This window comes from Cebus imitator, unplaced genomic scaffold, assembly GCF_001604975.1.
Source record: "Cebus imitator isolate Cc_AM_T3 unplaced genomic scaffold, Cebus_imitator-1.0 Scaffold216, whole genome shotgun sequence".
NCBI lineage: Eukaryota > Metazoa > Chordata > Mammalia > Primates > Cebidae > Cebus > Cebus imitator.
In genome coordinates this window covers 2,305,967-2,331,115 of record NW_016107531.1, presented here as the reverse complement: position 1 = coordinate 2,331,115, position 25,149 = coordinate 2,305,967, and the positions used below count along the sequence as shown (strand labels likewise).

General features: G+C 43.2%; 1 protein-coding gene and 1 pseudogene across 7 annotated transcripts in view; both read left to right on the top strand.

Moving 5' to 3' along the window:
- MVB12B (multivesicular body subunit 12B) overlaps positions 1 to 25,149 on the top strand; it is a 211,581-nt gene that overhangs the window by 102,498 nt on the left and 83,934 nt on the right. The window lies entirely within an intron of this gene.
- Positions 1,452 to 1,528, top strand: LOC119474192 (annotated as a pseudogene).

Here is a 25,149-nt window from a genome sequence, read left to right as displayed (position 1 = left end):
ATATATATATATATATAGACCTGGTGTGAGTGTGGCATGTTCTTGGTAAACCCTGCCAGCCTGCAGGATCGCCACTCTTTCCTGAGTGCTCATGAGCCACCTCACTCATAATAAGCGTTCGAAGTTTACTGCAGATCACTTCCAGACCACAGAACAATAATTTTCTTATTGTCCCTTTTAGAAAATATGATTTTTCCCCCCTCTTATCCAGTTCCCTGATATTACCTGTTCACTCAAGTTCCTCATCGATCACTGTTTGTAATTCCAGCACCATCCTTTACATCCTGCTGGCCCTACGGACATGGATTAAGCAGGCAAGCAGCCGGCTGCCCAAGCCTCCTCCCTGCCTTCCTTGCTCTTCACTTCCCCCATCACTGTGTCACTCCATAGGGTTTGAAGATGTGTTTCCCTAAAAAGATAAAATGAGGGTCACTTGACTTGGCTCACTCTGTTATCCATCTGGGTTAAGGTCAGCAAACTAAAGTCCATGGCCCAACCACAACCATGGCCTGTTTTGTATGACCTGCAAGCCAAGGATGGTTTTAATATTTTTAAATAGTTGTACAAAAATAAAAAGTAATATTTAGGGACATGTGAAAATTATATGAAAAACTTTAGTGTTTGTAAATAAAGTTTTATTGCAACAGAGCCATGCCTAGTCCTTTACAGATGGTTTGTAGCTGCTTCACGTTCCAATGGCGGAGTCAGGTGTATGCAGCCAGCACCGGATGGCCCATAAATCCTAAATATTTACTCCCTGGCCCTTTACCGAAAACATTTGCCAACCCCTGGTTAGGGTCATCACTCCTAAGCCATGAGTGCTATGCATTCTTACTCTTTCTTGCTCTAAACAAAATATTTAAAAACAACCCTTTTGATGGTTATTACCTTGCTGACTGTAGCTTTCCTGGCACTGGTCTCACTGGTGTGACCCCTGTAGCTTTCTGCTTTTGGTTTTTTGAACATGCCTTTAAGACCTTACCTCTTTGAAGGGCCCTCTCCCAGGTCATGTTGATTTCTCTAGATTCTACTGCAACCCCACCCCTGAGTTTCCTGGTCAGGAGTCTAGTGGCTGATAGTTTTCTTAAGAATATCTTTCCAGAAAAGCCTTCTGTTTTAGTCCCAAATGGTGGCACTGTACCTTTTTTCCCTTGGAATTTTTTTGTATGTGTAGATGTCTGCCCATTCACACATTTCTCTTTCATCTGTCCCAGAAGGATGTAAGGTCGCTCCAAAAATAGATACGGCCACATGAAAGTGGAAGTGAAGAGACACAAGTAAATGGAAATAGGATAGAAAGCAGGCATGGCTGCATGCGGGGATGTCTAGATTAGGTTCAGAGGCAGAGGCCAGTCCCTCAGGGATAAGAGAGAAGCAAGCCATTTGCTTGGGAAGAACTGAACTATTCTGGAAGAGCTGTTCTTCCTCATAAATAGGGCCCTGCGGGTCTCAGCGCTGACTCCCGCATATGAATTCTTGGAAAACTGAACAAAATGAGCAAAAAATCTCTACCACCAAAATGAGTGCTTTTGTTTTCTTTATTTCTTTAGTTCTGTACTTTGCCAAATTGTTGCCACCTGAGTGTTAATTCTATGGCTACATATTAAAACTGGTAGATGTCTCAGACAGCACTGGGCATGAATGGGAGAAATATAAATATTTACAACCTGGGGGGGTGAAGGAGGGCTCCATAAAATGCTGTAAACAATGTAACACTTGCTTTTCAATGATTATAACTCTAAGTTTGATAAGAACAGCTTATATATATCCATGTCTTGGAGGGACATCTACTTGTTTGAAATGAACCTCAAACGTCTGCAAGTTGAGTGAGATGTTTCTTACGACATGTTCTTGTGGTGGCCTCCAGCCCCTGGGACTCAGGGAATGTCAGGAAAGACAGATCTTCCCCGACCCGCTGCCCAAGTCGGCGGCACACAGCTGCGCCAGGGGCTACTTATAAGGAGAGGTGCCAGCAAGGAGAGCGCAGTGTGCCTTTTCTAACCTAGGAAGGTTGCTTTGTCTTACGGCCGGTTTTGCTTAACAGACAGGGGACCACAGGATGGGAAACCATCAGGTGCGCTCCTTTTGTGGTGTTTGTTGTTATAATCTGATTTCTGTCTCCAAGTGCACAGTTTTTAACCAAAGAAAGCTTATTTTTCTCTTTTGAAAAAAATTAACATAGTAAAATTAAGCAAACACTTATTAAAACTGGCATATAATAAAACCAAAAAATTTCAAACACCCCATGAATGCAGGATGAGCCACAGTGCAGAAACACGCACAGCCACACTGTGTGGTGAGCGCAGGGCGAGGATTGCTTTCCTCTTTAGGACCTAGACAGGTTGGCTCACTGACGTCTTCATTTATCCATCAGCATTAGGCAGCCATAAAAGTGAAGGGAGCACACAATTTCCCAGGACAGAAGCCATAACCAGGATCTGTCCTGGCAGACAGGGGTGTACTGGCCACTCTGCCTTCAGCTTTTTGGTTGTTTTGTCTTGTTTTGTTTTGTTTTTCTTTTTGATTGCTGGAAAGGCCAGCTTATTGTCCTCCACAGCTGTTCACTTTTCAAAAACCAGCCCCCTTTCAGGATGTTTGACACAAGGAAGGATGTCAGTGTGGTCAAATAACTGTCCATCATCTCATCATTTGGATCATGGCTCCTTGTACAGAGAGAAGGAGGATTTTATCTGTAACTCTGAACTGTGGGTGAGCCACAGAGCTCTGACATTGGAGGGGGAAAGCACAAAGCAATTAAAAATAATTAATGATTTCTGAATATCAGGCTTCTCCATGCAGTTTTAATCTAGTCCTCATTTAAATTGGAAGATGGACATTTAATTATCAGTATTATGAAATTCATGATTTATATATTTCATCCAATTGGATAAAATTTCTGCCACCAGCTTTTCATCTTATGATGAAAAAAATGTGTATCTTACAATGTGATCATTTAAAAACTCATCTACAGCATACCAAACAATTCCAAACATATTTTCCTTTCGTTTGTATTGATTACATGATTTCTGTCTCTCAATTAGGAAAAAAAAAACTCACCCAGAAAATTGAAAATAAACTTAATACTTTAATGATCAGGAAGCGCTGCAGGGCTGGAAAATGAAGGCTAAAAGACTCAAACAATAGGGTGCTTGAGAAGCACTGTTCTTCCCTGTGTCAGGTGTGCTACCACCACCGCTTGGCACGTTGTAATGTTCATGGTTTGATGCTGCAGAATTTGCATCTGCATTCTGGGTGTGCATGTGCCTGTGGTTCTCCTTTTCTCTGTGCTCGGGTGAGTGTGTGGGCTGGGTGAGTGTGTTATTGATAACCACCATAGAGGGAAAGAGCCACTGTCTTCCAGTGCAAGCCCCTGAATAGTGTGAGCCTCCGCGTTCCCAGGTGTCCCTGCGGCCTTTGTCTTCAGTGGGCATGTTCTCTCGGCTCGGGGTGGCAGTGCATTTCTGACCCCAGCTTCCCTGAGGTTCTTTACTCCACGAAGGATTTTCATAATCACCGACAACTGGCTCACGCGGTGGTGGGTGAGCCTATGAGGGGGTGGGCCAGGATCTGAGACGGGAACATCACTTTGGCACGGCCACCGATAATAGCATATGGGAAAATTCCTGAATGAAGTGAAAAAATATCTATAATAATGGTGCTTGAACTAGGAGAGAAGTCATTTTAAAGGCAGATACATTTTTATCATCACCCATAAGAACGATTTGTATCATCCCCTATAAGAACCCTTGTCTGTCCGTCTCCTCTTGCCTTGACTGACAATAAAATCAAGTATAAAGAAAAATAGAATAGGAGAAAGAAGAAATGAATGGGAGTGGATGGGGAATTGATCGCATGGTGTATTTGTATATCCTGATGTAAAAGGTGCGGCTGACAGGTGGCCAGGTTTGCTCTGTACACAACCATGTGTGTGCTGTCAGGCGCACGCACACTGCCTTGTTTCGATTGATGAATTGCCTGCTTTCTTGATTAAACCTTCCGTCACTTAAGAAACAAAAAGCCTGTGTTTAGATGGCAGAGTGGGACATGTCAAAAAAATCTGTCTCCTTTACCTTTGTGCAGATGTTGGGCACAGACTGTAACATGTATTATTAAAATGAATGTGGCATTTACTGTGCATTATTCCTTTCCTGGGAGAAAGGACTGTAAATTATATGCTAATAATAAGCTTTAACCCTTTCGAAATGCAAAAGATTTAAGAGTGCAAATATTCATGTAGGCCTGGCTAATTGGATGTGCTTTTCTACATCCGCCGAGGTGGCTGTGTCACTGAAGTTAATGAACAGCGTGTGCAGGCAAACACACGGGGCACTTGGGGAACTCTTTCCTTCTGGAGGTTTTCTGCAGTGCCAGTGCCTCCTCTAGGACTTCACAGAGAGATTGACCCTGAGAACCCTGAGCTGGGCTCTGGGTCATCTTACTCCAGATGAAGTCCATGGTCAGTTCAGTTCCCCAGAGCCCTCTGGAGCTGAGTGTTAAGCGAGGTCCTCTCTTCGCATGCCTGCATTCTCACTTATGGGTCTGGGCCCAGGCCTTCTGGGCTGTAGCCTGGCAGGTATCAGGCTTTGGTGCCCAGCCCTTACTTGACTCTCTTCCTTGACCAGGCTTTTCTAGCCTCAGCCCAGTTGCCCAGGTAGCTGACTCATCTCTCCACAGACCTGCTTGGGCCCCTTGCTCCTCAGATCTTACCTTTGTGCCCCAAGGCAGCCTGACTGCATTTATTCACACCTCAGACCTCACCTGCCTGGTGCTGGGGCTGTCAACAGCCAGTCCCACCTGTTCCACCAGCCCGGACGCTCCCTGCATCCTCCTCTGTCTTGCGCTGTGCTTGCCCCACCACTCCAGCAGCTCAGATTTCACCACCTTCTCTACTCTGTCCCTGGCTCTGGCTCTGAAGGCCACTCCCAGGCTTTCTCTCCACCAGGCTTTTCTGATTCCCTTCCCGCTGCTGATGCTCTCTCCTGGTTTACCCCACACTACTTTGTGTTGGAGAATTTTCACCTGTGAGCACCTTGAGAGGGCAGAGGCTTTATTATTATTATTTAATCTTTCTCAATTAAAAAACAAAAAGGAGCCTCCATCCTTTCATAGGGCATTTGGGGTTGGAAGCACAGGGTCAGAATCTTGGCTCTGACAGGTACAGGCCATCATACAGTGCTGCTGTGAGCAATTGCCCAGGTTGTGCACTGCAAAAAATATGTGAATGGCATCCCTGAGAGCTGTATAAGGACCCTATACAATGCTACTTTGGGCAATGTTAGTTCTTCATACCTTTAAAAGAATGTAGTAATGCCCATTTCATTACTGGATTGTTGTGAAGATCTAGCGTATGTAAGAACATTTTATAAACCAGGAAGCAGTACAGGAATGTCACTTCTCTCCATATTCACCTCCCCTGCAGGGCTGTGATCTGAGAAAGAGCCCAAAGATTTGTTGAGAATTATCACATGGGACACGCTCGCTGGCTTGGGCCCAGCACGGTCTTCATCTTCTTAGCCTGTGCTCCCTTATATAATTTTGATATATAAGATTACTTCTCGGAGTGCTCAAAGAAAATTTCTTCCTCAGTCCAGAGAAACTTGCAATAAAAGGCTCTCTGGCATGGCTCAGCTCAGTGCCCGCTGGAAGCCGAGACATTCTGTCACGCATCGCCACTTAGAAGTGGGCTATTTTCTGTGGCAAGCAGCCCACGATCCCTTTCTCAAGAAGGTGACAGAATGATGGCTTGGGGGCAGGAAGGAGAGAGGTGCTTGGCAGCGTGAGGCTGTGACTTCTATAAAATCTTCCAACGTACCTTTGGATTTTTTTGGTGGAAAAGTGCCTGGGGGGCAGATTTCTGCTCCAGGCTTTCATTTCTGCTTTTCCTGTGCCCCATGGGCAGGAAAAAGTTAAGACTTTTTCCAGTTAAGTCATTGTGAAAAATAAAACTATTACTAGGTGACAGATACTTCAGTGCTCTTAAATAGACCGCCACCTTCCTACCATGCTTTTATTCCCTTTTTGGTTTTTAAGCATGGCAGAGCTTAGGCAGCTGGTTTAATGGGCCTCATCCCCTTCTTAACTTGGAAAAGGGTTAAATTTGTGGTCGAGGCAGCCGGAAAAAGCAGGGCGGGAGCCTAAATAGCTGGGTGCAGGCCCTGGCTCTCCCACCAACTGGCCGACTGGCCGAGTGAGGCCAGCAGAGCACCCAGCCTTTCTGGATTTAAATTCCACGTCTCTCCATATCAGCAGTTGCAGTAACAACGTGGATCATTTGAACATAGCAATAGATCGGCTCATTCTTATGGGACGCTTCCTGTGCGCCAGGCATTGTCTGGTGTCTAAGGTGGAGGTAGTCATGCCCACCTCCCAGGACTAAAGCTGTGTGGGACGGAGCCTTGTATGTTCTACAGTTTGAGGTGCCCAGGCCTCACAGTGGCCAGCAAATATGCATTTACTGCCCCTGGACTTGACAGACGTTCAGTCCACACTGCCTCAACTGTAACATTCCTCAACACATAAACTCAGAAAAGCCAACTTTCTGATACCTTTCTCTCTGTATATGTATCTTCCTTGTCTAGTTTTTCAGCAGAAATATGACCCCCCTTCCCCCTGATAATTCCCTGCCTTAGAGACAGCATAATTGTAGACCTGGCCAGAGAAATGCTGAACACAAAGGGAACCCCCATGAGCCCAGCTCTTCACCTGCTCTCAGCACTTCTTCAGAGGCTTACTCTGGAGTGAATGATGTAGTGTGGGTGACCAGACACTCCTGCCTAGGGGCAGCTTATGCCAGATTCCGCTTTTGTTTCTTTCTCTGCCTCTGTCTCTCTCAAAATAATAAACTCTCAGCTGAATGGGGAAAATGATTAAGGCAGCTTCTTTCATTGAAACATTTAGGGAGCTAAAGTTGTTTTTGCTTTATTAAAATGGATTGAATTAATTAAATGAATTTACTTAGTAATACCCAGCCTTCCTCCGACTTACCCTGTGTATGGTGTGGCATACGCACTTTCCGTGCATTTTGTTATTTAATACCAACAAATCCTTACCAAGAAAACCTTTTACAGATGGGAAATCTGAGGCCTTGAGAGATTGTGATCAGCTCAGAGTTACACCTGTGGTACGTGGCAGGGCTGAGATTCAGACCCAGGTCTCTGACTACAGACACTGAGCTCAAAACCCCCATACTGAGGACACTTCTTTAGTGCAGGTTGCGTGAGATTGTTTCCCTCCCCTCATCAACTTGAAGGTTAGAAATGGCACACAGACCTGGAGTGAATCGTGCTAGGACTAACTTGGTGTACTGGGTCTCAGCCCTGTTTAAACCCACGTGGGCCCTGGATGATCATCTCTGGGACCTCAGCAGAGTGAGGGCTTTGACACTTGGCTGATGGCAATGCCGGATCCAAAGGACAAAAGGAATGGGGGTACGGCTCCCATCACTCTTGCTGGGCAAAATGGTGAAGGTGGGAAGCCCAAGGCCTCCTTACTTAAAGTTAAGTGACTTGGGCAAGTAGCTGAACCCTTCTGTGCCTCTCTCCTTACCTATTTAATGGGGGTGATGGTGACTTATGGTGAGGCTTAGAACCATGCCTGGGACACAGAAAGTGCTGCTGATGTGTTGCTGTGATTGTCAGTATCCACAGCCCTGTCCTCCCAGCCCCTTCTCAGATCCTTTTCCAGCCAGGAAAGGGGTTATACCAGAACCTCAAAGAACCTCTGCCTTCGTAGTGCAGGCTGCACTGGCCTTGCTGGTGTAAACCTGGGTCTGGGGGAGCTCTGGGCACTGGGAGGTCTCTTTGCGGTGGCCTTCTCTTAGCCTATAGTGATGGTGCACAGCCCAAACCCATCTTATTGGGTCTGAACCCCAAGTGTTCTTCTTCCCTACCCTAGCTCTCCTGTGCCGTGAGTCCCTGTGCTCTGCCCACAGGCGGGGCTGTTGTTTGAACTGATAGTCACCTTTGTGCTGCCTTGCCTTTCCTGCTTGGAAGCTTCATTCTCTGGATTGGGCCTCTTAGGAGCCATCCTCTCCTAAACTCAAGCCCAAGGTTACCGAGCCAGTATAGTGAGCATTCCCTGTGAGCGCTCCAGAATAACCCCCACCTGTGACCCAGTCAGTTCCCAGCCCCAGCTTCCACTCCTGCCTGCTTCCAGCCCCCTGAGTCCTCCAGCTGCCAGCGTTGCTGGGCTCCCATGCTCAAGCATCTCTGAGTTAGGACAATAGTGGCAGGACATCAGATTCCAGGTTGGTGTGTTTAAACTCTCGGTGGTCTGCCAAAGATGGACAGAGGCGGTGGCCAGAACTTGGGGAGAAGCTGGACAGTCGCACAAGCTTTGGTGATGAGATTTATCTTTCAGCTCTTATGCAATATGAGGGCCCCTCTTTTGTGTCAGAATGAATGCATTTAACTGCTGAGATTAGGACAAAAGAAATTCTGATCTTTTTTAGAACAACAAAGCCACCTGTCTTGTGTGGACAGAGTACCTGAATCCATCCACTGTCACACAGTTGGTGTTTGTGTCCTGAATACTAAATGGCTTTTTCCCTCTTTTTATTAATGGCCAGTGATGGTCCTAAACCCATTTATGTTTAAAAAAAAAAATCTTCAGTCCTGCAGCCTGGAGTTTGGATGGAATATATTTATCACCTATCCCGGAGAATGAGGCTCCTGATTCCCCAGATTTGTCTTACAATTGTCTCTAAGACAATGAATGATGCAGAACTCTCCTCCAAGGTTGAGATCCTTTGTTAGAGAGCAGTTTCTAACGCCTGACTTGTTTTATAGCATGAACGATCTCATGATCCACTGGCGAGGCAACATCCATAATTTTGAATGAGAGAGGAAAGCTTGCCTTGGTGGCCCTAAGCATCACTTCTGGTGACACACTTAGCAATCCTTAATCGCTTGCTACCTAGAGGCAATAAACGCACCCGTCTTTATGTTCCATTGCCTGTGTGTTTACCTGAAATATACCCTGCATAGCAAAATGCCAGTTTCCAGTTTCACTCCTGCCAGAAGGTCCTTTGGCTCATGAATTATACGGCCCTCACTCACCCCTATTTTGCCAAAGGTGGTTGTGTCTTTTGTAGGCCCAAGACCGCAGCTTCTTTGGCCAGGAAACCCCCTGGCTATTTATGCTTCTTGTAAAACTCTGGCCATTTGCTTGGTTTCTGAGTTCTAAGAAAGGAGATCCATCTCTGGTCATCATGTGGGGTTCAGGGTTATTGTGGGAGGGTGGGATGATGATGTCTCATTCACTGGTGTGTGCCTAATGCCCAGCCCAAGGCCTGGCATACAGGAGGCGTTCCATGACACTCGATGTTCTGTTGATTCTGAGAGGACCTGGGTCTTAGAACCGATTCACCCTTTTGTATCCACCCTTTCTGGCTACATGACTTTAGACAGTTTATATAACATTTCAGTCTGTTTTCTTTTTTATAATTTTGAATTTCATTTTCTCTTCTGTATTTGAGGATTAGAGATAATATACATGAAGTGCCTAGTGCCTAGTACCGAGTGGGCACTTCAGACATGGGAGCTGCTGTGACTGCCATAAATATTGTTATTCCAGGGAAGTGCTGCCTATTATACCAGAAAGCACTGGTCTCCTTCACCCTGAAGTGTGACCCCACCTAAAGTCCAGCCGGGGATGGAGAGGGTGCAGCTGGCAGAGGGAGCTCACGCATGGTGTGACCTTCATGGTTCAGGGAAACTTTTGACATAATATAAGGCAAACCCTCCCTGTATCAGTAATTGCTGGAGATGTTAGCTTGCTACTGGGTGAAATTATTTGAAAGAGAGAACTTCTCTACATTTTAAACCGGCCTCAGTTTTCCATGTTCCTTTTCATCAAGTGGGCTCTGCTTTGAGAAGGGATCATATCAGCGTTCAACCCTGTCAGTGGTTTTCCTTCTTTGCCTTTCTTTTTCTTTCTCTTTGGCCTTGGCTCCATTCTTTCCAACCACCAACCACTCCCCTCCCAGAATCCTTTTTTTAAAAAGTTTCCTTCCTTGCTCTAGAATCACACCACCCACTGAGCACATCATCTGGAAGTCCCTGTCCCCGAGCTCACTTGCTGCCAGGCCGGTGGCCCCCAGAGGCTCGAAGGCCACAGGGCCATACCATCTTTTCTCAGGACTGGAGAGAGTAGATTAGACAACATCCTCAGATGTCCCATCTCATGGCAGGTTGCCGCCACCATCAAGGCTTCGGCTGTAGATGCTGGGGGACTGCCTGTTTCTTCAGGCTACGTTTTCTAGAAAGATATCGTCCCTTTTATTTGGATTTAATGAGGACAGACATTTTAATCAGAGGTTAGTCATTTATTTTTGCAAACTATTGTTTTGATTCATCATTTTTGCAGATAATTAAATGGTTCAGTTGGCACAGTATGTCTACTTTATTAAAACAGGTAATTTTGGGGGAAAAAAGATGCTGTTTTTTGGATCACTGCACAAGAATTGCTTTTATCTTCATCTCTGAGCATAGTTTCTGGTTATTTTGCCAGGAGGCTCTCTCGTGTGCAGGCGTTTGGTGTCCTTTCTGGTCTGGAGGGGCCTGCCCTTTGATGATTGGGATGTTAGCAGATACACCCTTTGAAATAGGAGCTGAAGAGTAAATTCTGTGCAGCCACCTTTTAGGAAGACTATTACTTAGGTTTTAATTGGATTGGGGAAAAGAACCTACAAGTTATGAACTTTGCAGAGCAGCAGTTCTTATGCTAAAAACAGATTAATTGTAGCCCTCAAAGTGGGTGGAGTTTAAAAGTCAATTACTGCTTGTCCTATTATAATTTACACACATAGGATTTGAAAAAGTTTGTCACTTAGTGTAAAAATGAAAAGGTTACGTGTACTAGTTTGAGTATACCTCTGACTTTTCATTTGTAAATGCTTTAGCTACATGTATTTGTGTGTATGCAACTTGTAGCTGTGGAGTTATAACTACATCTGTGAGCAAGATTCCTTATGAAGAGTAACCTTTAAGGTCTGTTTCTTTAAATTCATAGTGGCTCAGCATATAGTCCTTTGTCTGGCAGCCCAATTCACTTGTGGGTGCAGTGGCCGGCCCCAGAAGAGCCTAAGGGACACTCCACTCATGAGTCATGAGCTAGTAAGGGAATGGCCCTTCATGGGTCAATTTTTTAAAAACAAATTGCTCACAATATTTGCTTTCCTTGATTTTTTTTCCATGTTTGTGTCCTGAATCAGTTAATTTACTCATTGGAAGGATTTATTTTAGATGGACCAATTAAAACTTTGGAAGCTAATTTTTTGCTGAGCAGAGCAGACCTCTGAAAACACAATTTATAACATGGCTTCTGCCCTTTTCCACAGAGAGCTGTCGTATGGTACTGTAACCTCGGGTGCTTGTAGAAGTACAAAATTGCTGTTCTTTGTCCTCCAGCTCTGGGGCTGAGCTGCCGTGTGGGTGGGTTTCTCGAGGCTTCCCATTGTTTTAGGGTGAACAAGGAAGTCTGAAAAGTCCAGCCCAGCCCAGGAGTAGCACGCTGTATTTGTTTGCTTGCATAAACTCCATAGTTTAATTTTTTTTAATAGGAAGCTGCTATGTAGTTCGGATATTTAAACAGTTATTAGCCGAATGACAATTAACAGATTGCATAGACAGATTTTCTTTTGAAAACCTCTGAAATTGAGTACAGTTTGCAAAACTATCACGGCATAGTAATGACAATGAATTTTGATTTCCCGGAACTGATATTAGACTCCTTATTAAACTATGTGCATCTGCTTTTAATTTACTCCAAATAATTGGAAAATGCAATGAAGCTTTCCAATTAAAGCACGGCTTTATGCTGTTTAATAATACCCCCATAATATTATAGCTTATGAAGTGACAGGTGAGTTGGTGTATGAATAAAACATAAAGGCAGCAATAAGGGACAGAAAACCGGAGACAGTTGTGGGGATTTTAAATGCTGGATGTAATTTGCATATATTAATCTCTTCTTTTCAGCCTTATCAGGCGTTCTTCAGTATTTGAAGTTAAAATAGCGTTGACAGGCGGGAGTACGCTTAGTTTTTTCAAGGATTTATTACTTGTATAATTTCTGATCTTTAATAAGCAGATATGACTGATCCTCATAGTTCTATAGAAATCAGTTAATTGTTCCAGATGGCGTGTACTGATTATGCAAAATTACTTTTCACACCATTTTTTTTGTGATGGAGTTTGGAGTAAAATTAAATTTTTTATAGCCTTCTTATCATGCTGTTTTACAGTGGTTTTTCCACAGAAGTTGAATTTAATCTACTATATTACATTGACCAGCACAGTTATTCTAATGTAGCATTTTGTGATTTGACAAAGAATAATAGAACACATTGCTCATTGTTCATTACTGTGTCCCTAATAAAAAGGAACTCCTGTGTATAGAACATAGCTGTTATTTATGAAGAATGCCTAATTCATACAGTTAAAAATGCAAAATTGTACTATGAAGTAGTTCCTTTTGGGGAGAGAATATCTGGGAAAAGCAAATGGAAATAGGCTTGTTGCTACAGATTTTACATGCTAAGGGAGGAGCCTTCTTTTAATGACCATGGTGTTTAAATTGTGCTACTTCTTTGAAGAAGGGAAAAAAAAAAAAAAAACAGATAATCTTATTCTATTAAGAGAGGTGTCACTAGTTGACTTGTCTTGATTTACATAATCCCAAAAGTCTTTCATAATTGAATAGCATTTATAAAAGGTGGTTACACTTTGGTGTAAAGTATCCAAAAAAAAAAAAAGTCTAAAAGGCGTCAATGGTAATTCGTCTCTAACATTTTCCAGAGTGTGGGTTTATCACCAAGGCCCTTGTGTTGGTGTCAGATCCAAGTCCAGGTGGTGTGTGCCCCTAGGTGACATTCATGTGGGCTGATCCTCGTCCAGGTTCTCAGATAACACACTCTCCACGGTTCCGCTGCTAGTGGGATGTGAAGTACTCAGCCGATTCACTCCAAAATGGGACTGAGGGGGCTGTCACCTTGATGCAGGAGTGGATGCAGTTTCTTTCCTTTAGGAAGACCTCTTCCCAGAGCACAGTGGGCTAGGGGTGGAGGGAGAGAGCATTCTGTTGCATCAGAAATCCTGTTTGGATATGTGGTATTTTAAATATAGCAGATAAATTCATAGAAAAATATTTCTATATATATAGTCTGAAGTTTGACCTGTTTACCGAAGAGCCCATCATGTATTAAGTGTTAGCAGGACTTGTGTAGACTTGGGACATATCTCTATTTTAAGTAGAGTCGAATCCTATGTATGACACTCACTCGATCACTATGGGGTCCATCTGCTTGCTCCTGGTAGTTCTGGTCCCGCTTATCAGCCATTCCACATGCTTGAGAACTCACCCTTGTTTGAACAGACTTGAAGACGATTTGGATCTGTTTCAAGGGTTAGATTCCCTTGACCCTAGGGGAATCAGACTTTTTTTTATTATTATTTTTAATACACTTCGAAGAGCAACACTGATTGCTCTTCATACAGGGGGTCCTGGAGTGGAAGCAAGCCTGCATTGATGCCCATGAGTAGGCTCTGGTGAAACAAAGGCGAGCCACAGAGAGTGGCAGACCTGGGGGCTCTGAGAGTGCTGGGCAGGGAGCTCGTGGGTCTGCTGGGGATCAGGGCACTGGGCAGGGAGCTCGTGGGTCTGCTGGGGGTTAGGGCGCTGGGCAAGGAGCTGCAGGGTCTGCTGGGGGTCAGGGTGCTGGGCAAGGAGCTGCAGGGTCTGCTGGGGGTGGGGGTGCTGGGCACAGGGAGCTCTCAGGGTCTCCTGGGGATTGGGGCGCTGGGCGCAGGGTGAGGGTTTCTCTCTGGGAGTGTGGGGCTTCTATATGGACCTGAAACACAGAGTCTGTTAGAAGCCCAGATATTAGATTCTGTTAGAAGCCCACTGCCCATGCCACACAGATTGTACCATGTACATTATACTATATCTGGTCTTCAAAATATTTTTGGTTAAACTCTTATTTTGTATCTACTCTGGTCTTGAAGGACATTTCACAGTAAGGTGATATATTTCGCTCCTAATAGTACTAGAATGACTAATTAAACCAAACATTAAGAAATGTGACTCAGAGCCTAGAGGACTCTCACATGTACAGTACCAACCAAATTCTGTATTCACTTTACCTCCAGAGCTTCAAAAACTTGAAACTTTTCACATACCCTCTTCTATAAACCCAAAATGTATTTTTGTGAAAATGAAAATTATATGAAAAAGAGAATGCATAAATCAGAGATGATTAAAAATATTTGTTCTAATGCAGTAATAATTTGGTAGTAATGCTTTCATCAGTATAGCTTAAGGCTACATTAAGTGGACAGACTTTATATGGATTCTCTAATTTTAATCTTCAAAATGCTATCTAATGTCTCATTAAGACTTGCATATAATGTATCTTAAGTACAGTCATTAAATATAGTTTAGGGAGATTTATGTTCAGATATTGCTTAAAGATGTTTTAATAGGCCCATTTACTCTGATGATATTAATGAGCTCTTAATACAGACTAAGCTTCTAAAACTAGTGGTAAAGACTCCCAGCCTCAACACAACAACTTGGAATTAATGCCTGGTTTGGACAGAAGCCTGAGGGTGAGTCCTGCAGACACTTCAGGGTCAGTGCAAGCCCCTTGCTGGATGGAGCCTTGTGTTTCAGAAAGGGGCCTCCTGAAACGGGGTCTGGCTGCTGACTCCAGAGCACCCATTCTGCTGCCAGTCTGAGTACAGTCTCTTTTCTCCCCCAAACTGTGCACAGGACATGTGCTAACTAGACCGAAGTACATCTCCAAGGTCATTTGAGAGGCATTGACAGCCTTGGCGGTGGCACTGCAGCCTGTAAGGGGTTAAAGGAGGCTGTTTGCTAAACTTCCTGTGGAAGCATCTGCCAGGTAAGGTGTGCACAGTCTGGCATCGTTATGTGAAACAGCTTCCCTCTGCCATGAGTGAACTGTGAAAGGTCACATGGGTGTGCTTTCATCTTTCAGGCATTCGTCGTAGCTGAAATATACATAATAAAGTAGTCCTGCTAATTCAAAATCGGAAAGAAGAAAAGCCCAACAGGAACCTCCGTGAGCCCCTCACATACGTGCACAGTTGTTCCCCAGACCCCACTTTTAAATGTGTGGCAAAAAAAATCTCTGTTTTGGTATTTCCCTCTTTCGGAGAAATATTGGAAAGTACATTTTTTTGCTTCAATTATTTTAAGGGAGGAAAAAAAAGAACCCATGAGTTCAGAGACTTTTCTAATTACTAAATTGGTTTGTTATAAAAAGATAATAGCAAATTTCTTCTTTTCATAATTGGACATTTCTTCCCTGTAGGCTAATGCAGGCACAGCCCGTGCATGCACAATAAGTTGTGCTTTTGAAGAGCCATAACTAGCTAATAACAGCTACAGTGTCATCAGAGAGTAATGGTGTGCTGATTAGCATAATTAATGACAAATGGTGGTACGGAATTGGTGGATTGGTTTAGCGGATGATGAATGCGGCGAGGCCTGGGCTGGGGCCTGCCAACTAGGCCTCGCTGGCTGTCAGCCCTTCTGTTCTCCCGATGCAGCCCTCATTAGTCACGATGGGAGGTGCCAGTTTGTATTCTGTTTGGAGCACAGAAAACTTAATAATCCAAGCAAATGTGGCTTTCCCTTTTTCCTCTGTATTTACTCACAAAACCCTCTCACTCATTTCCATTGTGGCTGAACCATTAAGACACAGCTCTTTCCAGATCCCTCCGTGAGGCCTGAAGGCAAAACAAAAGGGAGCGTAATAGAGAGAGACAGGTATCTCAGAGCTTTCATCTGACCATCGATGAATTACTCTCACTAGAAAGACTTCTGTTTAGTGAACTCTGTTTATCTGTGTACTTATAAAGGGAAAAGAGATGAACTCAGTAAGCGATACATTCTGTCCTGAAATCAGAGTAGCACATTTATCTTTGACTTGATGAATCAGACCTAATTTGCATTCACAAATGAGACTGATAAAAATGGATTTACCTTTTAACCTTTAGAGGAGGAAAGGTATTTCTCTGCAAGATTTCTGGGGCTATCGTTTCTTAACCGATAAGAAACCACTCCTTTATCAATAAAAATGAAAATCTCTAATTTGCATTAGTGAATGAGCCTAATTATTATATACTTAATTAGCATCTGGAAATGAGGATTATCTTAATTACAAAGCACAATTTCCCTAATAGCTACAAAACTGTAAGTTTGATCCATGTGGAAATTGGTAACTATTATTATGTAATTAGTGATAACATTAATCGTACAGAATAGTTGGATGTAATTTGCATATGCAAATGTGATTTACCTGAGCCAAACAAGTGGACCATTAATGATTAGAGCATGATATAGCTGACTGAAAGTTCTAGATAGCTGAATGGTACCTATTATGCAGAATATCTAGATTATATAGTGGTAGAGTCAGCAAGGACCTTTTATATTTAGATGGTCAGGGTGGATTTTGCTTTAAGAAGAATTAGTAGCTTCTGGGTTAAATAATGAGGCTAACTGCTTAGAGAAATAGCCCATAATCATCTCCTTGACTTTGATTTTTTCATGCTTCCCAGTATCCCTTGAATCTGGGATGTATTTTCCCTATGTACTTTAACAATTCTGAATTTTGAATCTGTCTTACACAGTTGATATATACTTTTAAATCGGTCACACACACACAGGAGCATAGTGAATAATGAATTTGATGGTGCAACTTACAGTTGTTCAGGGGAGAATCAGACCTTTCTGAATTTTATCCACAGGGCCCTAGAGCCTCCTCCCATCAGAACTGGTTCTTTGTCTGTATCTTCTGGGGTTCTGTCTCCTTCCTCCTTCAGACTGACGCATGCTTCCCAAAGCCGTGTACTCATGGCGGGGTGGATTTTAGAGTAGACATGGATGGCTACTCTAAATGAAAATGTCATCCATAATAGCATATCAGTGGATATCATTGTTCAGAATGGGATTAAAGTTGGTATATTGATCAGTCTTTGCTCAGTTATCATGCCAGTAACAAATACCCCTCCAGATCACAATGGCTTATAGTATCACCATTTTGTAACATGTAACTTGGAAATGTAAATTGGAACTTGAGTGGCATGTATCACTATGTCACTCAAGTTCCAATTTGGAACGTTGCTCCATGTGTCTTTGGACTCTGGGACCCAGGCTGAAAGAGCATCTCCTGTCTGTAACTTGCTATTTTTATAGTAGAGGGAAGAGTGAGACCTGGAAGAAACACTCAGTGGCTCTTAAAGCTTCTGGCCATAGTGGCAAGGCCTGCAGCTGGCCAACATCAGTGGGGAAAGTATATCCTCATCTCCCAGCCCTGCCTTTCAAACGGCAGTGGGCAGGTGGTCATACAGGGACGTGGGAACACAGACTCGGGGATGGTGACACTACCCACTGGAGGAAGCTATTTTGAGTTTAAACTTGGTAATTATACTGGAAAAAAATAAGTGAATCTGAAACATTAGATACCTTCCTAGAGTCTAGCAAACACTGGCTGGTAGTGTCTGTAGCGTTTCTCTGTGCAGGCTTTTATCTTCGACCCCCCAAGAGCTTGTGTCCTCCTGGGGTGGTTAGGCAGAGCCCAGGGGTTTTGTTAGGTACTGCAGCACAGTGGAAGTAGCACTACTCTCTGAAGTTGAAAGTGCATTTTGACCATTTCCAAACGTGAGACCATGATTCTTTTCTCTGGAACTCCGTTTGCCTAGCTGTAAAATGAAGCTCTTGGACAGAGTGGACCTCCTGTGGCTCTACCCTTCCACCAATCCTCTAAGCACCGGTTCAGGGCCAGGCATCCTGCAGGGCTGAAGCAGAGGTGCAGAGAGGTTTTGCCTCAGGGCACAAGGGACTGAGGTTCCAGCTGAGCATGACCTACCCCTCATTTCCTGTAAGAACCTAATAAAAAGTTGGTTCCTGGACCAAAGAGTTCATGGATATTTTTTCCTCTTTTAAAAAATAAAAAATAGACACAAACCTTTTCTTACTTGAATGATAAAAGTAACGTGTTCATTGTAGAAAAGTTACAAAATACATGAAAACATAGGAAAGAAAATAAATATCAGTTACAACCCCATTACCCAGAGAAACAGTATTTCAGGGTATGGCATTTTAACATTTTTTTTTCTGTACCATATAGTTACATGTAAAAGTGTATGTCTACCTAATTGTCCTTTCTGGTACTTTTGAAGTTAGATTTATTGAGATACATTTACATGTAATAAAATCAAACTCTTTATGTGCACATTTCAGTGACTTTTGACAAATGTCAAATTACATGACAGCCACCTCCAGAAACAAGTTACAGAATATTGCCATGAGTCCCATAAATTCACTCATTTCTATTTCCAGTGGTTCTCTCCCCATTGCCAGTCCCTGGCAGTCACTTGCCTGCCCAATGCTGTCGCATACATGGAATCCTACCATATGTAGCTTTGTGTGTCTCTCAGCATAATATTTCTGAGAGTCTTCCATGTTGTTGCATGTGTCAGGAATTTGTTCCTTTCTAACACTGCAAGTGTCCATTCTGCTCTGAGACCTGGTCACACACCTCATTCCTTATCATTAAGTGAGGTGGTCCTCAGGCTGGAATTAAGGATTGTATAATCCTCCCTCTGATGGATACAGTGGACTTTCCCTAGCCAGTCCTCAGCGGCTGCATATTTACATTGTCTTCGCTCCCGAAGGTTATATTTTGGTGAATATTCCTTTGGATAAATATATAAACACATTTTTAAAGATTTTGGCATATAATGATTGAATTTGTTTACACTTCTGTGTATATGAAAGAGGTTTGTTTTGTTTTCCTCACAAGCCTTGCTAACTGGCAATTAGTTTTTAAATTTTTTATCAATTTGGAAGGTGAGAGGTATTTTATCATTCATTCACATCTCCGTGATTACTGCTAATGGTACCTGTGTTGAGCTTTGTCCGTCTGTCTGTGGCTTCTCTTCCATTGCAGTCTGACCTTGTTCCTGGAGTTACAGGAGCTCCTTCTGCAACAAGCTCTTCTTTTGCTCTCACGTTACTTCTGCTTGTTTCCAGTTTCAGCTTTGCACTTTCATTTCACGTTTCCTTTATGTTTTGTGTCTTTGCCATCACATTTTAGAAAAGTCTTCTCCGTCTTCTGGAGTATTCTAGTACCTTCGTTTTTTTTTTTTTAACATTTAAATCTAAAATTATTCTGTGATTATTTTTGGTGTGTGACAAGGTAATCTAACTATGTTTTTCCAAATTATTATTGAAAAATAATAAATAATCACTTGTTAAGTAATCTTTTTAACCAATTCATTTGGAAAACAATTATATAATAACCTCTTATTGTAATGTATTTTGTGGCTTATGTTGTGTTCCATTGAGTTGAATCCATATTCCAATGGGAGGATCACACTTTTAATTATTATAAATGGATGTATTTTAATTTCTTACCTTAGTCTTTGTAGTTATTTTTCAGAATGTCCTGGTAATAATGACTTTTTTACCCAGTTGAAATGTAGAATCACTTCAAGTTCCAAGGAAAATACTTTCAGGATTTTGATTGAAGAAAACATTGAAGTTGTAAATTAATTTGGGGAGAGTGGTCATTTTTTAAAATATCCGATCTTTCCTTCCAGAGATAGACTCTATTTATTCAAATGTCTTTGTATATTATTCAGTAAAGTATTATAGTTTTCTTTGGTTTCTGTTTATATAATTCCTAGGTTTTAAACTTTGTTGCATTGCCCATTGTGTTGGTTTTGTTTTTTGTTTTGTTTCTTTTTGAGACAGGGTCTCACTCTGTCACCCAGGCTGGAGTGCAGTGGTATGATCTTGGCTCACTGCAACCTCCACCTCCTGGGTTCAAGCATTCCTTCTGCCTCAGCCTCCCAAGTAACTGGGACTATAGGTGTGCGCCACCATGCCTGGCTAATTTTTATATTTTTAGTAGAGACAGGGTTTCACCATGTTGGCCAGCCTGGTCTAGAACTCCTGGCCTCAAGTGATCCTTCCCCTTGGCCTCCCAAAGAGCCACAGCTTCCTATTATGTTTTAATTGGTGATTAAATATTTAATGTATATAGTTGGGTCTTTCTCTTTTTTAGAGATGGGGGTCTCACTATGTTGGCCAGGGTGGTCTTGAACTCCTGGCCTCAAATAATCCTCCTGCCTCAGCCTCTCAAAATGCTGGGATTACAGGCCTCTGCCACTGCACCTGGCCCTATTGTTTTTTTAATCTTCATTTGGTAACCGGCTACCTCTCTGTATGCTGTTACTTCCAATCGCTTCCAGCTTGTTTATTTGGATTTTCTTGGAAGACAACATCATCTGCAAACACAGATCATTTTATTTCCTTGATGACATTTATACCCAATTTGTTTGTCTTGCTTTGTATTTTTCGCTACAACATTGAAAGTAGTGGCAGTAGTTTTCATTCTTTTGTGGTTCCTGACTTGAATGGGGATGCTTCTAGTGTCCCACAGTTAAGTCTGATATAGATTGGGAATTTGGAAGAGACAAGCCTTGATTGTGTTAAAGGACCCATTCTCTATTCCTATTTTCCAAAGAGTTTTTTTTTTTTTTTTTAATTCACGCGCTAATGTGAATTTTATATTAAAAAATTCAGAATCTTTCAATATAGTGTAGTATTTTTTCTCACTTATCAATAGATACAAATTATTTTGTTTTGATGAGTTAGCATTTGGAAAGTTATTGTTATATTTCTGAAATCTTTATTATGGTGCATTCCTCTTTACACATAGTACTAGATTTGAGCTGCTGCTATTTAAGTTAGGATTTGGGCATTTATATAAGAAAGATCAAGCTTAATGCTTATCAAAATGTTATTTTTGTGTGACCTAAGTTTTTTTAAATATAAAAATATTTCTAAAATATTAAAATGGCTGTTCATTTAGGGGAAAAAAGAACACACACACACACAAAATCCTGTCAACTAAGTGGGCCTGGAAGCAAGAGGCATTTCAAGGAGATGGAGAACTATTTCAGTTTCTTTCACAATTAGTGATTTTTTTTTCAGGCTTTCTACTTTTTCTTGAGTCAGTTTTATCATTTGTCTTTTTTGAAAGAAAATATAACCATTTCACCTAAATTTCATCTAAATTTTAAAGTTTATTGGTATAAATTTTTACCTAAGAGTTTATGCCTACAGTCACATATATATCCTAATGTTATTTCTCTCTCTCTTTTTCTTGGTTAACCTTGCTAGGTGTTTATTTGCTTTATTTTTCTTTTCAAATAGCAACTTTTAAATTTATAAAGTCATTAGACTTTTGCTTTATATTGTTTAATATATTTTTATCTGTATTCGTTTCTTTTTTTAACTTTTTTTCTCTTTTCTTGAGACAGTGTCTCACTCTGTTGCCCAGGCTGGAGTGCGACAGTGTGATCTTGGCTCACTGCAGCCTCCACCTCCCAGGTTCAAGCAATTCTCCTGCCTCAGCCTCCTGAGTAGCTAGGACTACAGGCATGCACCACCATGCCCAGCTAATTTTTGTATTTTTAGTAGAGATGGGGTTTTGCCATGTTGGCCAGGCTGGCCTCCAACTCCTGACCTCAGGTGATTCACCCACCTTGGCCCCCCAAAGTGCTGGGATTACAGGCATGAGCCACTGTGCCCGGCCACCTTTTTTTTTTTTTAACTTTATTCATTTTAGTTTTTTTATAGCTTCCCTTGAATGGTTCCCTCATTTGTTTTCTGTCCTTTTTTGATTTTTAATAAAAATATATAAGGTTATATAAATATTCTTGTCTGTTGCTTTGGTGGCATTCTGTAGCTTTCATATATTGTATTTATTTATAAATACATGATTTCAGTTTTGATTATCCCTTTGACTCAAATGTTAGAGAAGACGTTTCTAAGTAATCGAGATTTTTTTAACCTTAATTAATTTCTACTTTTATTACATAATTGTCAGAGAATGTGGTCTCTATAATTTTTTATTTTTTCAAATATATTTAGTCTTTGTGATCTAATATATATAACAGTTTTAGTAAATGCATCATCGATACTGGAAAACACATCTCTCTGTCACAGTGTTTGAGATGCACACCCCCCACCAGCAACATATTTTGGTCACATAGGATGGTTAGGTATGTACACCCCCATATAGATATGTACACACCTATATAGATATATACATTCATCCATTCTGTTTGACCAAACAATGGTAGCTTTTGCTTTGCACAGTTCTTCTCATGTCAGCATCATTTTGATCGTCGGTTTTATTTTGTATGTTTCAGTGCAGTGTTATTGAGGCCGTGAAGGTTGATGACGGCTAAAGGTCTATTGTGGATTTTACTCTTCATCGAAATAGGATTCCCCTTTCATGGCACCTCGCATTTTTGGCCCTAAGTTCCATGGTGCTCCTGTCCCTCGTGGCCCTGGCTCTGAGTGCTGCCCCTCCTCCTCCCTTCACACTGGCCAGGTGAGGCTTCTTCTCTGGGGGCTTTCCTCCTTTGCTGTGGTTGTCTCTTCTACCAGAGAGAACCCACCTGTTCTCCATCCACACCCCTGCCAGCCTCTGACCTGTGCAGTGTCTCCAGCTCTTCCCAGAATCCCTCCCTGGCAGCTTCTTTCCTCCTCTGCTGGTTCCTGTCAGCACTGCAGCCTCCCGTGCACCCTGAGCACGTGTCTCTCAAGTGCCCTCCACGTGCACATCAGCTGCCCTCCCCCACTTCATCCCCTGCTACAGGCACGAGCCCCCCTTTCAGAGTTTCCCTGGCCCCAGGAAGACCATGCATATGCTGCTAGTCCAGCCCTGCTCAAGGCCTTCTTTGCCAAATAATCACCTTGTTATTAAAGGAGCCGATTATGCTACTATACTCTTCTATTCTTACGGTTCACCCTGAAACACCAGTTAATTTGCTTTTTAAAAATTACTTCAAGAGCCTTGTGTTAGGCCGTTTTGTGTTGCTATTCTGTGTAATTTATAAAGAAAAGAGATTTAATTGGGTCACAGTTCCGCGGGCTATACAGGAAGCTCCAGCATCCGTTCCTGGTGAGGGCCTCGGGAAGCTTCTAATCATGGTGGAAGGCAAAGGAGAAGCCGGTGTTTCACATGGCAAGCACAGGAGCAAGAGAGAGAGAAGGGAGAGGTCCCAAATCTCCATGAATTAATGGGGCAAGAACTCACTTGTTACCAAGGGGATGGTGCTGAACCGTTCATGTGGGATCTACTCCCATGATACAACCACCTCCCACCAGGCTCCATGCCTCCAGCACTGGGAATCACATGTCAACATGAGATTTGGAGGAGGCAAACTTCCAAACCATATCAAGCCTCATCCCAGAACTTTGATCATTGGAAATGCTTATGCGAAACCTTCCCATCTTCCCTGGTGATACTCCAGGGGCCCACACCAGAGCACTAGGCCATGTGGCATAGAAGGAAGGGCAGGGGTTTTAGAGACTGACTCCGTCCCTGGCTGGACATGATCCCATAACTTGCCAATGCTCCTGTCAGCTGCCCAGCTCCTTACACCTGTCTCTCAAGGGGCATTCATTCATTGGGCAGTTACCAAGGAAACTCCTGTGTGCCCAGCCCCAGGGTCAGGCGTGGTCAGTAACGCACAGTCTTGGCAGAGAGCCCCATGCAGTGAGCAGGAATTTATAGCACATGGGGCCCCTACACACCAATTGGATGCGACCTGCCACCATACAAATACAACCTGTGGAAATCAGATGTGCCGGTCCCTCTGTTGAGAAGTCTCGGTGGCCGCAGGCACATGCTACACTCCACAGAGCTGTCCTGGCAGATGGCGACAACCGTGGAGATCCGCAGGCCCTTTCCTTCGCAGGTTTGCTGTCTGACAGACAGGCCTGGCCTCCCTGGCTTCCTGTCATTAACGTGGTTTCAGATGAGAGTGACCCCCCACAGCACCTCCTTGATAAGGCTCATTGCCAGAGGAAGGCACAGAGTCATTCTTCATGGTTAAGAGTAAAGGACAGCCTTTAATTTCAGCAAATTTAGCCACTTCCTTTCTGCCCGGAGGCATAGGAATATTTCAGAACCTGGGCAGGGCTGGCCTGGTTCTGAGTAGGTGGTTCCCAGTATGTTCTGAGTCCCATGGGCAGGTGTGCTCAGGCTAGGGGGGGACTGTTACATCATTACCTGTAGTGAGAGATTGGCTTTTGTCCTCTCCTGACTGGCCTTACCATGGAAAAGCAAGTGACTTTTGTGTCTGTTTGGTTTCAGGAATAATAGTCTATATTTATTGAGCTAAGTCACCTTCACATATAAACTCATTTAATCCTTGAAACCACTCTGCTTCCCATTTTACAAATAAAGAACTGAGACTCAGAGAGGTTAAGTGACTTTCCCAACGTTGCACAGCAAATCAAGGCAGTGGCCCATTGGTGCCTTCATTGTGCCTCCCACAGAATCCATAGCAGGCTTTCTCACTTCCTCCACTCGTAGTTGTAAGTTGCTGTCTCATTTCCTTGGCTAGCACTCCATGAGAGGTGCCCTTGGTCTCCTCGCATCTAGCATCAGAGTGAACCATGAGAGTGCTGCAGTCAAGTTCATGTCTCAGCCTGGGTCTCCCCTGTGGCCAGTGCCTGGAAGGGCCCCTCAGGTGATGAGTCCTGCTGCTCCCTGCACTGTGCAGAGCCGAGCCCCCGCCCCTCCCTGGGAAGGAAGGTCTGGCTCCCAGGTGGGCAGTGGGCAGGCTCCACTTCCTCTCATTAGGCAGCCTAATGGATGGCCGGCTGAGCTTGCAGATCTGTCCGGTGACTAGTGGACTCTTACCGCCTGCTCCCAGAGCAGCCTGGGATGCCAGCCCCCATTGGGGTGGCACAGATGGCAAGCCCAAATGACAAAGTAAACTCCAATATGTCTTGGAGACATTGTCAGCCTGCAGCTTATTTGTCATGTCATAGCAACCTTGTGGCCCAGGGACGCACTCCCTCCCCGGCCTGCTCCCTCCCCATGTGAGGATTATTTACAGGAAACTGCATTTGATAGGGCTGGGGAGGGCGAGGACATAGAGATGGAGGGGTGCCAGAACAGACGTTGGTCATTTTCTCATGTTTGGGAAATTAATAACAGTCACTTACCTAGCATTTACCTAGCATTCACCCAAACTCTTCTAGTCTCTTAGCAACCCAAAGAGGTGCAGCTATAATTAATCCCGGTTTACA